At 48.4% G+C, this 17,038-nt stretch overlaps 1 protein-coding gene across 2 annotated transcripts in view; it reads left to right on the forward strand.

Moving 5' to 3' along the window:
- The window catches only part of HSF1 (heat shock transcription factor 1), a 491,085-nt gene that overhangs the window by 453,684 nt on the left and 20,363 nt on the right, over window positions 1-17,038 (forward strand). The window lies entirely within an intron of this gene.

The raw sequence follows: 17,038 nt of genomic DNA on the forward strand, positions 1-17,038 counted from the left end.
AGTGGCCTCGCCAGTGGTGGTACCCAGATCTTCTTCAACTATTTTAAATCCCACACAGGACGTTACCATGCCGACTGGACTTACTATCCCAGAACGGGGTGGAAGGTGTTCCACCCCAACCTCTCATCTCTTCGATTGAGGGCATGGCTCCTGAGGTCCTCCAGTACGGACATTTAGATTTGTCCGCAGACTGTATGAACATACTTAAAGAAGCATGAAGGCCATCCACCAGAAAATCATACGCTTTCAAATACAAGCAGTTTTACTTGTGGTGTATTAATATTGGTCGTGATCCCCTTCAGGGTCAATAGCAGGTGATTTTACCTTAACTACTGTAAGTACAGGTTCGAGGCACATGAGCTGCAGATACTACACTCTTGCATTAGATCGCCACCGGGTGTTGGGCTCGGATGATTGCATGTTGTTGTTGTCTTGGAAGAAGTCTTTTGTAGTCACGAGATAGGTGACTCCTCCCTTGGACGATAGAGGTCATGGGCATCGGCTCCATCCTTAAATTGTTTTTTTCCGCGACTGGGTTCGGATGAACTTTTTCCGCTCCGGTTCAAGATATACTTTTCAAGTACTTATAAGCGCAAAAAATTATCAAAAACTCTACCCAACTACTTTCAATATCGACTAACATTGTTTCGACTTCATCAGTTCGATTCCGGTCGTCGACGCGTGCCGTTGGGCCTATCCACGCCGTGAGGCCTACACCTCATGGAAAGGACGCCATTCAAAAAATGCCCCGTGTGTAGAGCAAAGTTTCCACGCAGTGACCACCACAATATCTGCAACCTGTGCTTATCGCCAGAATACGACGAATCCAGCTGTACAGCCTGCACATCCTTTCGATCCAAGAAAACCATCCGAGATCGGAGGGCCCGTCGACGCAACATGCAGAGATCAGCTCCGGAACCGGTGGATATCTTCGATGAGCATGTTCCGCTCGTTCCCGAAGAAGATTCCGATGATCTCCAGATGGTATCGGAGGCAGACGACTCAGATGACTCCATACCATAAGGTCAGCGCGTGAGTACTACTGACCCTGCACCACACTCGGCACCCAAACCGAAGGCAAAGGTCAACACTCCGCCTCTTGGGCCCAGTCACGACCGAAAGAACACTTCAAAAGCCCCGCGATCGAGCGCGGCTCTGAAGAAAATACTCAAGCCTTCCGGCAGCTCCTTACCGAGCAAGCCGCACGTGCCGATCCCACCAGCTCCATCGGCACCGAAACTGAAAGAAATCTCGGCTCCGAAACCGTCGACTTCTAAAAACAAAGGTATGAAGCTGGCGTCCGACGCCTCAAAGCCAACGAGACCAGCTTCCACTCCGAAGCCATCGTCTCCGGTACCGAAACCGACAAGGCCTGATCCCGATGCACCCAAGCCATCGAAACAGCCTACGACACCGAAAACGACACCTTCGGTGCCGAAAACTACGCCAAAGGACAATGTAACACCTCCAAAGGCTAAAGATAAGCAGCAACCTCGTCCGGCTTTGAAAAAATGGACGCCGACAAAGGTTCCACAAGGAGAAGTACTTTTCCATCCTGATCCTCTACAAAAGAAGATCTACATTGACCCAAAAATAGGTCATGTATTTGCCAAGAGGAAAGCAGACACAGCACCTACACCTGTAGTGCCTGCCAAGAAGAAGGACTCTGGCACATCTCCTATGCACCCTTCTTCTCCTATACTTTCTTCTCCTTCATCCCCTGTTCCTCTTAACATTTCACCACAGGCTTCTCCTCCACATTCTCCTACTCTGTCTTCACACTCACCTCAAAATGATGATGAGTATAGTTTAGGGAGAGGGATAGACCCAGATGAGCCTTTCCCATACCCTTTAAATGATCCAGACTGGGATGTACCAGATATTCCTGACCCACAGTCATACCCATCAAAACCTTCTCCCCCATAAACATTGTTTTTGGGCACCTATTAAACCGAGCTGCCATTTACCATGGGGTCACTATGCACTCTGATGAGGCAGAGGAGGATTTCCTATTCGATACATTTGAACAATCGCAAAGATCTGTTCAAATTCTTCCTATGATCAAAGGGGTCATCAAACATGCTCCTGAGATATTTAAAGACCCTGTACGTACTAGGATCCTAAACCCTAGAATTGAGAAGAAATATAGACCTGCACCTGGGGACCTATAGTACATTAAAGGACAACTACCATTAGATTCACTAACTCAGAACCATGGAGAAATCAGGCATCCAGACCCAAATCAACTGAATCTAGCGATCTGGCTCCTGAAGTCTTAGTTTGGTTATTTTAACCTACCTCCAGACTGTATGAACATCATTAAAGAGGCCAGGAGACCTACTACCAGAGCTTGTTATGCGGTTAAATGGAAGAGATTTGCCATTTACTGCAACAATATCCAAATAGACCCCCTGGATACTTCCATCCAGAATATCATTTGCTACCTTTTACATTTACAAAGATGTACTTTAGAATATTCATCCATACGCTTGCACCTTGCAGCAATTGCGGCATATTTACAGAACAGACAACATCTGTCTCTTTTTAGAGTGCCTGCTATTAAAGCATTTATGGAAAAATTAAAAAGAATCATTCCTCCAAGGTTACCACCTTCTCCACTATGGAACCTAAACATTGTTCTTACAAGACTTATGGGACCACCTTTTGAACCTTTACACAAATGTGAACTGCAATTTCTCACATGGAAAACAGCTTTCCTTATTGCTATTACCTCTCTTAGAAGAGTAAGTGAGGTAGAAGCTTTCACAATACAAGAACCATTTTGCCAACTAAATCGTAACAAGGTGGTTCAAAGAACTAATCCTAAATTCCTACTCCTTTTCATTTAAACCAATCGGTAGAGTTACCTGTGTTTTTCCAAAACCCTGACTCTGTAGCAGAAAGAACTTTACACACACTTGATGTTAAAAGAGCACTTCTCTACTATATAGATAGAACTAAATCTTTTCGAAAAACAAAACAATTGTTTGTATCTTTCTCTCCACCTCATAAAGGCAACCCCATCTCTAAGGGTGGAATTGCAAGGTGGATTGTAAAATGTATACAAATATGCTATCACAAAGCAAAACGTACATTAACAGTTCCTCCTAGAGCGCACTCCACACGCAAGCTAGGAGCCTCTATGGCTTTCTTAGGGAACATCCCCCTAGAAGACATATGCAAGGCAGCGACATGGTCTACAACATTCACCTTCACCAAACACTACTGTGTTGATGTGCAAGCCAAGCAGCAAGCTGCAGTAGGCCAAGCTGTCCTCAAAACTCTTTCAAACTGCTGCAACAGATACAGGTGACCACCGCTAGGGGAGACACTGCTGCACAATCGATGCAAAAGTGTAGTATCTGCAGCTCATATGCCTCGAACGGAAAATGCTACTTACCAGTATGCATCTGTTCTTGGCATGTAGAGATGCAGAGTACTACACGCCCTCCCGCCTCCCCGGGACCTGTTTCTGTTCCAGTATCATCTTATTTAGATGCATACGCATGGACATCTCTTTTCTTTACTTCTACTAGCTCCATCATTTCCCATCATGGCGAAAAACAATCTAAGGATGGAGCCGATGCCCATGCGCACTATCGTTCAAGGGAGGAGTCGCCTACCTTGTGACTACAAAAGACTTCTTCCAAGACGACAACAACATGCAATCATCCGAGCCCAACACCAGGTGGCGATCTAATGCAAAAGTGTAGTACTCTGCAGCTCTGCATGCCAAGAACAGATGCATACTGGTAAGTAGCATTTTCCTTTTCTTCTATAAGGGTCCATCCGGCGGCTGTCACAGCCTGCAGAAAATCTCCTATGCAGGTTTCGTTCTTTCAGTTACCTGTGGTTAAAGATTTCCTTAAGGGGTTAAGAAAAGTCTGTCCACCTATCAGATCCCCGTCCCCTCCATGGGAACTTAACATTGTGCTTGCTAGGTTGATGGGTGGGCCCCCCTTTGAACGTATTCATAAAGCATCTCTGCAGCACCTGTCATGGAAGGCCGCTTTTCTAGTGGCCATCACATCGGCTCGCAGAGTGAGTGAGATACAGGCTTTGTGCTGTAAAGGACCGTATCTAATTTTTTTTGCAAACATGGTGGTCCTTAAAACTCATCCGGGTTTTCAACCCAAAGTGGTCTCGGCGTTTCATATTAACCAGACCATCACTCTCCCTACCTTTTTTCCTAATATTTCAAATCCTCCGGAAAGGGCCTTGCATTCGCTAGACCTAAAGAGGGTTCTGAAGTTCTACCTAGATAAGACCAAGGCATTAAGAAAATCAGACCACTTGTTTGTAAAGTATGGCTCCATAAATACTGGGTGTGCAACTTCCAAACAATCCATCTCTAGATGGATAGTCTCATGTATCACATTGTTTTACCGGTTGTCCGATAAACTTCCCTCTGGCAAACCAAAGGCTCATTCTACCAAGGGAAAGGCCTCTACCATGGCTCTTCTTAAAAACTGTTCCTATTGCAGAGATTTGTAGAGCTGCCACATGGTGATCAGTGCATATATTTACTCACCATTACTGTTTGGACTCTGACACTCAGGCGGATGTTCAGTTTGGGCAAGCCTTGTTAAGGAATCTGTTTAAATAAGAGAGATGAGTTACTTACCTGTAATCCTAGTTCTCTTTCAGGGGTATACTCGCCAAAGTCATAAGGAACCTGCCCTCCTCCCCGTATGAATATATTTAGTATAGTAGTTTTTTCTTGTATTGCTTCATGATTCCTACATGTTAGTACACCGTAAAAAAAGACCTGAGCTAACAGTCACCTGTGGTGCATGATGGGAGCAGGGAGCTCCTTGGAGGCCATAAAGGCAGGGTGCCATTTAATCACTGTTGTGGTTTTAACTATGCTGCATATGGGTGAATTGCCTGCTATTGCTTGCTTTTTTCTTTGAAAATAAAGGTGCATGTTCTTGGTTACAGAAATGCTATATGAACGTATTTTATTTTAAATGAAAAATCCAATGCAGTTTTGCCATCTTAGTCTGTTTAAAGGAGGTTAGGCTGCAGGTTTATGTATATACATGTTTGAAAGTACTGCGTACACGTTGATTTGGGTAAACATACATATATATGTATTTTTGTATATGCTGCGGGGTACCCACATGTGGGCAGGACTATTCAGTGCTTATGACTTTGATGAGTATACCCCTGAAATAGAACTAGGATTACAGAAAACGTATCTTTACCTAACATATCATGTTTAGTCATTCTATATATATATTTTCTTTTTCAAACATTTTTTTGAGTTTTTTAGTCCGCATGTAACAGCAATGCAGTTACTCAAGTGTTGCGTGATCATGCCTCTTAAGTATGGAGGAGTTAACCATTACCCTTCCCAGCTCGTAACTCTTCTCTTGCCCACACAATAGTTCCTGTGATTTTATAGGCAGCCTTAAAGTTCCACCATGTTTCATGGTCACTGAGCCGCAGTATATGTTGATATTAATGGAAATTTGCTGGTTATACAGGGCTATCTGGTGTGTTATGATGAGCTGATCAGCATTGTTCTGGTTTTTCCAGTTTGCAGGGTGCAGAGGGTCTGGACATGTCCTCTCCCCACTAGGCTCCCTACACACTCAATCTTGGGGGCAGCTGCCGTTTCACTGGTGGAGCCGTTCATGGCGGAATCTCCTCATTCTGTCCGCTATCTTTAAATGCTTGAACCAGTGCCTCCCAGTATTCAGCTTCAGAGTATTTGCACAGGCCTCTTGCCTCTTCTCTGCCCATCCCTCCCCCTCCCCCAGGGCCTAGTGTTCTAAGTCCCTCTTTTATCAACCCAGTTAGGGGCAGTGGGCACTTCTGGTGTATAGTGATTACTCTCTTCGCTAGTAGGAGGGTTAGGTTAGTAAATTTAGTCGTAACTATGGCTGATTTTGGTTGAGTGTAGATACCTAGCAGGCAGGTCTCTAACTTGCTCAGCTGTGTTCAAGTAGATACCTCTGTGACCGCATCAGAAAAGTCTTGTAGTTCACCACATGTCCAGAACATGTGCTGCAGTTATCCAGGTCCGCTTGACATCTGGAACAGGGAAGAGATGCCCTGGGAAGATCTGATGTAATTCTCTTGGCGTACGGTATGCTCTGTATTTAACTATTTACATTTGAAACCTGCATTTATGGACACATCCAGAGGTACTCCAGGCCCATTCCGAGTCGTTGAATGATTGTAAGGCAGTATTTTCCCATTGTTTCTGCACGGGTTGAAAAGACATACCCTTATGTTCAAGGATAGCTTGTATAGCATTTGTCCCTTGCCCATGGTGTGTATGACCAGTATAACTGAGTGAGTGACTGGTTCACTGCGATCTGCGTTCCCTGGTATTTTTATCTCGTGTATAATTTTTCCCTGCAACAAGAGTTGGTTTCATTAATCAGCTAAGGTGGGAAAATCCCTCAAGGCTTCTTCCACAAATAAGTCACCCATCTTGTGTATTCCCACCTGTAGAAAGCTAGCTCTTTAGATGATATCACTAGGTGGTAATACCGTGCACGGAGTCCTGGGGTTCCCCAAAGGTGTACAGGGCTGAATGCAAAACCCAAAGTGGACTATTAGTAGTAGTGTAGGCGAGCAGCCTTAGGCCTAACACAGAGGAGTGTAAGACCTTTATTGCACATACATGATCAATACAATAAAGGGCACACAACTCAAGAGGGAGATACAGAACAATTTTATAAAATTATACTTCGGTTGTACTTTATTTTAGCAAACCCAGGTCTTTGTAATAAGGGAAGTAGGTTTTTAATTAAAAATACTTTTCACTTTCAGAAATCGATACTTGGAAACTTATTCACAATGTCTAGTGTTATCCTATTGGGAAAACAATATTGCAGTTAAACAGGTAAGTATCAAACTTACAATTTCATTCTTTGGAGCCAAAAGTCAGCAAGGGCCAAAGGCAGGTAGTTACCAAGGCTGCACCACCAGCGACACAGGGACGGCCAGGTGCGGAGATCAAAATCCGAGTTCAGCCCAATGCTTTCCAATTGAGACAGGGGGTGCCTAGAGTCACACCGCTTGCAGGTAAGTAAATTGGTTGCAGGGGGTTAGGTAAAGCACAAGGGGGCCCCACAAAGCATCACCAAACATACACCACCAGCGGCATAGGACCAGCCGGGTGCAGGGTGCAACATCGACATCGGCGCCCAATGCATTTCAATGAGTATCTTCTTGGTGGTAAGGAGGCTGCAGGCGTGGCATCGGAGGTAGACCAGCAACAGCAGTGTTAAGTTGGGGGTCATGGGGCACCGTCCGTTCAGCTCACCAAGGCCCAGGGGCATCGGGTACAGGAGTGCCTTTGGATGTCAGTCTTCTTACCGGAGCCAGTCGAGGGAGCCTCTGGATTCACACTGCAGGTGCCGGCGTGGAGGGCAGGGGAGGTCAGCCAATGCTAGACATGTAGTCAGAATCGTCAGGGAGACTTCATTGCACAGGTGAGCCACTCAGACTTGGGTCGAGGGCTTCGGGCGCAGTGTGGGCTGTGTGACGGATCCACCTGGATCCGGAGTCTTTGGAATCTGTTTCTTCTGGACAGGTCCGCTGATTGGAGTGTTTATAGAGGCAACAGTCCTCCCAGGGGTTTTGGAGGTCATTTTTGCAAGACAGGTCGCAGGGTCATCGAAGCTCAAGACAGGCTGCAGGTCCTCGAAGCTCAAGACAGGCCAGTAGGGCTGGGGCCAAGGCAGTTGTTGGCCTCTGCTGTGGGGTGTCTTCTTTCTTCTTAGGCTGCTGCAAATCTGCGGGTCGGGTCTGGGGGAGCCAACTAAATACCAAATTCAGGAGGCATTTTAGGGGACTAGAAGGTGGGGCTAATGGGCACCTTACCTGGGGTGGCTATACCCTCTATTATGCTAACCTCCTATGAGAGGGAGCATAGACCTAGCCCTGATTGGAGGGGACCCCCATCTAAAAGATGGTGGTGACAAAGTTGTGCTTCACCTCTCTTCCCCTCCCCACCTTAGGGGTGGGGTTGGCAGAGATGGGCACACCTTCTACATTTTCTAATTTCCCGTTGGTTGTGGCGCCCAGAGTGGGGTTGTAAATGGAGGCTGCCAACTGCTGCTAGCAGCAAAGGCTGGGGGTCGCATTACAAAGGCAACATGCCTTTGAAGCTTTCCTCTTCAGGCACTGGTCCATCTGGGGGAGGAGGCATGACCCCTCTGCATAGGATGTGCATTGTCCGGTCCCAGAGAGCAAAGGCTCCTCTACCCAGGGCTCCAGAAACATGTCTGGTGGTGGCTGGCGGCCTACATCCGGACAGAGACCACACCGGGGTTGGTAGGAATTCAGGGGATACTTCTGGAGTTTCCTCTGGGTACATGGTACAATAAATCCCATACAAACATCAGTGTGGATTTATTGAAAGGACTAGTTTGTTACCAAACACTCCTATATTCAGTAAATCCATCATGGTGCTGTAGAGCTAGAGTTTTCAAGTCCCCAGTACATTTAATCCTGTTGGCTTCACTGGCACTTAAACAATATTGGAAAATGGTGCCCAGTATTGTAAGGGCAGATCTGATCATACAGATATGCCCTCACTTGGAATATATTGCACCTGCCTTAGGGCTGTGAGGCCTGCTAGAGGGGGTGACTTACCTATACTGTCAGGTAGTGCTAGCTGGATTGGCACCCAGGCAGGGTGTTTAGGAATGGGAGGGCTGCTCTGATCATGAGCCCCCAGGATACCCTTCGGTGCAGGCCTGGCCGTAAGCTTGGCCTACATCATCGGGTGAGGCAGCCGCAGGCCCCCAGTCGGTCTCCAAACTCCGACTCTCAGCAGGATTGGCCTCCTCAGTGAGCTCCTGGCACAGCAGCTTTGACTGTTTCAGTCACTTGGCCTCTGGCTTTTGCCCTTGTGAAGCTGCTTGGCATACCTTCAGCGATGCCACCTCTTTCTCCTACTGCTGCACTGCTCAGTCTGCCATGCTCCAGTTCAGTTCCGGGGCTCTGGGGTTCTGGTTTCGAAAGCAAGGGCAGGCCGCTCCTCTCACAGGCCCCGAGTGATCGCTGCTGTACCATCAGAGCAATCTACAATTGGAAGAGAACAGCAAAGTCAATATAAAACATAATTTGGCATTCTTAAAGTCTGTATTCAGGGAGGTCCATTAAATAATGTGTAGGGTGTCCTCATAGAAAAACGTAACAGTGGGTATGTAGAAAAACCGGAGAATCTTGTGGTGGTGCAGGCCATGGAGGTTAAAGTCTGGGACGGATGCATCTTCAGTGGGGAAGGTATCTGTTTATTAGTTGTTTCTTTACTTTTCATTTGAGGGCAGTTGAGGTATTTGTTCTGGTCTCGGGAGGATTATAGTTCCAAATTGTGGGGGTACTTTCGGAGAAGGAATGCTTGTGGGTTTTCTTTTTTGTTTTTTAATTTGTAGGGCTTCAGTTGGAGGGAGGCAGTCCTTCTCAAAGTTCTGTTCTTGCCTGATAGGATGAGTTTCTTGGCCAGGTAATTTGGAGTGTTATGGCGAAGAGTTTTGAGTCAAGCAGGCAGTTTTTAGATGGATGGTTGCCTCGTAGTTTAGCCAGTTTTGTGCTTTCAGGTCTGGGGTGATGTGATTGCTTTTCTTTTTAGAGCCTGTGATGTCGAGCCGCTGCGTTATAGGTTGCCTCTGGAGTTGCCAGTTTTGCTTTATGTAGCCCTTTGAGGGTGCTGCTAATGTGACCTAGTTTAGAGATTTATCCGCAGTCTTCCTCCCCTGCTCCTTCTGCCCTTCCACTTGCAGGTGAAACAGAAGTTCTCTTGAAGGGGATTTTCGTGTATATTCATAAGAACTTGTACAGTCCCGCCCACGTGCGGGGACCCCGGAGCACTTCTTCTAGGTATATCTTCTTAAGTGGAGATTATTCGCCTTTCTTCAGAAAGGCCTGCAAAGACACTTAAGAGATAGTCAATAATGCAGCCTAAATACATGGGCTACACTGACCGCATTTTCATCTTGGAGTGTAAAAAGGGTGCCAGTACACTATATTTTGTGTAATTTTGTAGTGTTTAGCACACAGAAGAATCCCCTTCACAAAGCTCCTCTTTTCATGAGATATGAGAGGACATAATAGCCCCATAGGCTGCCATTATATGTCTTGAAAATAGAAGCTGTGCCTTTAAGAACCCAGAGACCTCCAGTATCCCATCATACATAGCCAGCGCCAGTTAGTCCAATTCTGTTTTTTACAGCTCCTGCGAGCAGAACCCTAGAGCATTGAGCTCAACCAATTTTGTTTTTTTTCTTCAAAATTCTCTTCTGAATTTCCCAGATAACTACTTCACTCGACGTCTTTGGCCTTTCCCTACCCTTTTCAGTTTTTTTCTGACAGGAATTTGTACAGTTTTCACTTCAAAATGTCATCTCCTTTTGATAAGTGTCCTGACTGTAGTAGCAAGGACAAGGCTGATCCTCACAGAGTGTGTATACTCTGTTTGCCTGAAAGTCATATTTCTGGCTCTTGTAAGATCTGTAACACTTTCTCAACGCGCATTCTGTGTGACTGGGAGAATATTATCCTCCAAGGAGTAGATGAGCGGCAAAAACAGCAGGCACAGTCTTCAGGTGGGACTTCAGGGCGATGAGACGGTCAGTCCTCCTTCAGGGCTCTATCTTCAGCCTCTAAAGGGCTCTCCAGCAGACAAAAGGGTGAAAAACTGCACCGGTCCCGGTTGAGGACGATGACGTTGAGAGGAGGTACAGTGCCAATCTGTTCACTGTTGACCCCGGGCTCGGTGTCCAAAAGACTTCGATGCTCCACACCGAGAGGAAGAATTTTTACATTGATCAAGATGACTATGACACCCCGTTCGGTGTCAGGAAGCCTACTGAAGGCGGTGACACCTCGCAGTTCGCCATCTAGGTGTTTATCGGCATTAATGCATAACCACCGATCAATGTTGATGCCCCGTCAGTCGCTCGACATCGAGACACCACCGCCGATCGCTGACTCACTTCTGCTGTCATTCGACACCAAGACATCATCTATCACCATCGAGGCAGCGTCGATGATAGCCGCCGAGTAAATCGACTTCGTGGAGGGAAGGAAAGATCATCTTCAGTGACTATGCCAGCCTCTTCAAGGGTTCAGGAACCGTGCAAAAAAGAGTAGATAAATATATACTTCGGATAATTCCCAGACTTATTCTCCATCTTGGGATGTCCCCTCTCCGACACCAATGCTTCCTTCTTAGCATCCTTCCTCTCCTCTACCAGATGCATAATCAAGACCACCTCTGCCTTCTCCTTGACCTTCTCCACCCCCTCCGCCGCCACCACCAAGTTCTAGGTCTCATACTCTACATCGGTCACCCAGACGACGACGCTCCTCTACTCACTCAAGATTCTCCCATCTTCAGCATCAAAGATAGATCTAATTCGAGACATACCAGGCATACCTCCTCAAGCAGATACACTCCGACACTCTCGGACTCCCCTCCTCTACGCATTTAACCAGTAGAGGACATCTTGACCTTTCAAGAGGTTCTGGTGAGGGGTGCTTCAAAATTAGATATCTCAGTGTATTTCCCAACGCCGACAACTTCTGTAATATTTGAGACTTTACAGCAAAAACAAGCTTCACGCTTATTGTTGCCTCATGTTCCGGGTCTCCTAGAGCCAGCTGTTGAGCTTTTTCTGACACCTTCCATTAAGTCAGCTCCATCCAGGCTGCAAAAGAAATACCGTCCTCCAGAGAGAGGACCCTCCTTTCCTGCGCACAGACCCGGGTCGGGATTACATCATTGTGGTGCTGCCGAAGAAGCAAAATGCCACGGCTCCAGCCTTGACTGTGCCATCAAACAAAGTGAGACAAAAAACGACTCAGTAGGGAGGAAGGTTTGCAACACAGCAGCAACTACCATGAAAGCAGCTAATGCCACAGCCTTATGAGGCAGATATAACAGGGCACTGTGGGAAGCACTCCAACACTTTCTGTACTACTTCCCTAGAGACAAACGAGAGAACTTTAATAAAATCTTGACAGAATGTTTTATAGTCTCTAATTAAGTCATAAGTGTAGCAGCGGACACATCTCTTCTTGCCGCACACAAAAATTACCACGGCATGGCTCTTCGGCAGCACTGCGCCTGACTTCTCTTAAACCTGAATCACAACAGCGCATCCTGAATCTCCTGTTATCGGGAACAACTCTTTTCAGCACTCAAGCCGATGTAGAAATGGCCAGGATGAAGGCAGAAATGGAGACACTGAAAGCTGTTGGCTTAGAAAGACCTAAGGAGCAGTGTAAAATTTTCAACGCCGCTATCCCACAGAGAGGGTTCAAACCCTTTAGTGGTATCCGGGTCACCAGTCAGGTACACGACCACAGTACCAACGATCCTATCAGCCTTATCAGAAGAGGCAGGCCAGAGGAAGATCAGGACAGCAACCTGCGCAAGCAGGAAAACTACTAGCAGGGATGAAACCCTGAATCCTTTCTTTCCCCTCTTCCATTACCCAGTCTGATGGGGAGAAGCATTTAACATTACCTGGTGGAGCAGCAAAAAATCACGCAAGATAATTGTGTTCCGAATATTGTTCGCAATGGAGGTGCTCTGATTCATTAGTTCCCCACCGTCGATGTCTCCGAAACAATCCAGGTTCCATCCGCACATATTACCGTCAGAGGCCAACATTCTCTTACAGAAACGGGCACTGGAATCCGTGCCTCATCTGCAACGAGGCACAGGGCTATATTCAATATTTTTCTCGTCAAAAAGAAAGATAAGAACAAGTTTGGCCCATTCTCAACCTTCGGACAGACAACAAGTGGATTCGCAGAGAAAAGTTCCAGATGCTGGCATTGCATCAAATTTACCCTCAGTTCTACCAAGGAGATTGTCTATGCGCCATCGACCTCAAAGACACATACTTTCACATACCCATTACCAGAAAGCATCGCAAGTTCTAGAGGTTTGCAGTGGGACCCAACCACTATCGTCAACCATGCAATGTCAACCTCTATCCCAGTACAATTCCTACAATACTTGGGGGGGGTCCTCCATCGATACTCTCAAAGCCAGTGTGTGTCCTTCGGAGGAGAGACGTTTATCGATCCTTCGTAAGGCTCATGCTCTCATGGCAATTTTTCAGCCAACAGTCAGGAAGGTCTCCTCACTCCTGGGCTCGATGGCCTCCTGCACATTCCTCACACAGATTACATGTCTCCAAATGAGGCCACCACAGGAATGTCTAGAAGACCAATGGGACCAACGAACACGAGATTTGAAAGACAGCTTTTGATTGTCTGAACATGCCCTGCGGTTCATCAAATGGTGGTGCTATTGAACCAATTTCCTATGAGGGATCTCGTTTCACAAGGGAGATACCTTCAGACTATAGGCACGGATGCCCTGCTCCAAAGACGGGGAGCCTACACAGCCACCTTCAAATTCAAGGAAAATGGTCCCGCAGAGAATCCATGTTGGGCGGTGAGTGGACAGTGGCAGTGTCTCTGCTGCTTTGACGGCGCGAGCTGCAGCGTATGTGCTGTTCATGTTTTAAAAGGCTGATTATGAGCATTTTAAATAACTTGTTTTATTTGCAAAAGGGGCATTAGGAGGTGAGCGCTTCTGGCTTCCTTTGGTTACTGTCACTACGGTGACTCGTAACTTTGATTGAGGGCACTGCGCACTGCTGATACCTTACTTGTAGGCAGGCGCAGAGACATCACGCAGAAGGGCTTGGCTCGTTTCCTCCTTCCCGCCTCGTTCTGACGCCGGTGACTAGCACCGTTCGAGCAGAGGGCGGGGAAGGTCCGAGCAAGCCACTTCCGGTGCGGAGGGGAGGACAGGCAGCGCTCTAGTGTTGCTGACGCTGGGGGGAGATAAAAGGCACTGGACCTCGGGCCCTGGTGGCGGTAAGTGGACAGTGGCAGTGTCCCTGCTGCTTTGACGGTGCGAGCTGCAGCGTGTGTGCTGTTCATGTTTTAAAAGGCTGATGACGAGCATTTTAAATAACTTGTTTTATTTGCACAAGGGGCATTAGGAGGTGAGCGCTTCTGGCTTCCTCTGGTTACTGTCACTACAGTGACTCGTAACTTTGATTGAGGGCACTGCTGATACCTTACCTGTAGGCAGGCGCAGGGGCAGAGACATCACGCAGAAGGGCTTGGCTCGTTTCCTCCTTCCCGCCTCGTTCTGACGCCGGTGACTAGCACCGTTCGAGCAGAGGGCGGGGAAGGTCCGAGCAAGCCACTTCCGGTGCGGAGGGGAGGACGGGCAGCGCTCTAGTGTTGCTGACGCTGGGGGGAGATAAAAGGCGGATGCCTACCCAGCACGCAGCGGACGAGCGCAGCGGGCGCGACGAAGGCGCGCCGAAGTCGCGCTTAAGTCAAGCCCGTCTGCGCCTGTCCGCGGGCCAGGGCCAGACTCCATGTCCCTCCAGGTGGCCTACTACAATGGAGTGGAAGGGAGTCTATGTCCCTCCGCAGTGGCACCTCCTGTCCAGGTCTGCACAGCATGAGGGTGGAGGAGAATGAAGGCTGCAAGCACTGTCATTTTTCCTACAACTTGGATAGGGATGTGGGAACTGAGCGCCACGACCTGGTCTGTGGCCTGCTGAATGTTCGCTCTCTACGGAAACACAAGCTGGACATGTATGACCTACTCATGGAAAAGAACTGGGACCTTGTGTTTCTTACAGAGACCTGGCTCGATGAGTGCTCAGGCCCAGATATTGCAGAGGCGCTACCAGAGGGCTACACCATGCTAAGGCAGGATAGACGCACTGGTAGAGGAGGGGGGTATAGCTATTGTAGTCAAGCAATGCTTACGTTGTCAGCTAGACTATTCCCCTACCCCGGACAGCGAGGCGGCAGCTTTACCATCAAGGTAAATGAGAGCTACACCATGAAGGGTCTTCTGATCTACAGACCCCCGGGCCCCACGGCCGGGTTTGGGGATAGTTTGGCAGAAGGCATCATTGAAGCTGCGTTGCGCAGGGACAAGTTTCTGGTACTGGGGGACCTTAATATGCACCTGGAGGACTCCACGGACAAAGCGGCCATGGACTTCTGCCAAGTATTGGGGGCCCTTCAGCTAAATCAGATAGTAAGAGGCCCCACCCACCAGCAGGGCCACTTGCTGGACCCTATATTTGCTAACTGGGGGGATGTTGATGCCTTGACCCCGATTCCCATTCCTTTGGTCGGACCATTATTTGGTACCCTTCACCATACGTATCCCGTGGGTTAGATTACCAGTGCCAACGACCCAGTACCACTCGAGGCGGAGATGGGCCACTTTCTCCCAGGCTAAGTTTAGTGTGGCACTGATTAGAGGAGAAAGCCCAGGGGGGAAAGATGTGGAAACAGCTAATGCCAACCTCTGTAAACGCATTACAGAGGCACTTGACTGCACGGCCCCACTTTCCCTTGCAAAAGTGGGGGGCCGTGTTAAAAAAACTGCCCCGTGGTACAGCAACGAGCTCCGTGTCACTAAAACTACAATGAAGCGGGCTGAAAGACAATGGCGGGGGACTTTCGCCGCGGATGCCAAGGAGGCTTACTTAATTGAGAGGCGCGCCTATCACGGGTTAATCAGGAAAACCAAAGCAGCACACTTTGCCACTAGGATCATGGAGGCGGGGAACTCCACCAAAGAATTGTTTTTAGTATACAAAACTCTTTCAGGGGGGTTGCCCTCCACTACGCCAGAAGACTGCTCAGTGGAGTCCTGCAACAGGATTGCGGACTACTTTGCTGACAAAGTGGCTAAAATATACTCGGCCTTCCCTAGCCATCCTACTGCAGGGTCTGTGTTCGTAGAGTCCGCCAGGGAGGGGGGGGGACGACGACACAGGCTAACCAACTTCGTTACCCCATCCCGCGAGACTCTCTTGCAGATCTGTGGGTCAGTCAAATCGGGCTCCCCTCGGGATCCCACTACGCCTAAACGGCTGGTTGACCGCTTGCCAATGCTAGAACCATACATTAGACATCTTTTGGATGTCTCTTTCAGGACTGAAACTGTGCCTAAAGACTGGAAACAGGCGGTGGTGCTACCACTCCAAAAGAAGCCAAACATCAGCTTCGAAAAATTGGAGAACCTCCGGCCTATTTCCTTGTTACCTTACATGGCTAAAGTGGCGGAGAAAACGGTAAACACTCAGCTGATGGATTTCGTGGAGGAGGCGACCCTCCTGCACGAAACCCAGTTTGGTTTCCGTCCCCGCCACTCGACTGAATCAGCGCTATTGACGGCAGTGGAGACCTTACGCCAGGGGTGGATGAGGGCCAGACTATGGCTCTCATCCTACTGGATCTAAGTGCAGCGTTCGACACTGTAGCTCATACCACCTTGCTACAGTGTCTGAATGATGGAGGGATAACAGGAGCTGCACTTGCTTGGATCCAGTCTTTCCTGACTGGGAGAGGCTTTTAGGTTCGCCAGGGAGACTACTATTCGAGGGAGATTGGTTTGGGACAGGGCGTGCCCCAGGGATCGTCCCTGAGCCCAACCTTATTTAATCTTTGTCTCCCCGGTGGCACGTATCGCTGAAGGTCATGGCCTACGCATAGTGTCCTATGCCGATGACACGCTGTTGGTCATCTCCCTATCGCGCGTACCCGGTCTTGCGGTGGACAGGGTCAGGGCCTGCATGCAGGAACTGGCCTCTTGGATGTCCACCAATTGTCTTAAATTAAATGGCAGCTAGACCGGGGTTGCTCGTGGTGGGGGGGGAGTCCGACTGCCTGGTCATCGGCATGGTGGCCACCCTGTCTGGGGGATGTCCCCACATCCTGCCAAGAAGCTAAAAACCTAGGAGTGTGGTTCGACGCAGAACTCTCCTTTGGACTTCAGATAGGCCGGGTGGTGGGGTCTGCTTCGGCGTCCTGAAAAGCTTGCGGAAGGTTTTAGATCTCCGCCCTACGGCAGCTCGCAGGACGCTGGTGCATGCCCTCGTCACATCGCGCCTGGATTATGGCAACCTGCTTTATTTGGGAGCCACCGGGAAGGCCATCAACCGCCTTCAGGTGCTTCAGAATGCAGCGGCCCGCCTGATCCTGAAATTCCCTAAGAGATCGGCGT

This window comes from Lissotriton helveticus, chromosome 4_1 (genome assembly GCF_964261635.1).
Source record: "Lissotriton helveticus chromosome 4_1, aLisHel1.1, whole genome shotgun sequence".
NCBI classification, from domain to species: domain Eukaryota; kingdom Metazoa; phylum Chordata; class Amphibia; order Caudata; family Salamandridae; genus Lissotriton; species Lissotriton helveticus.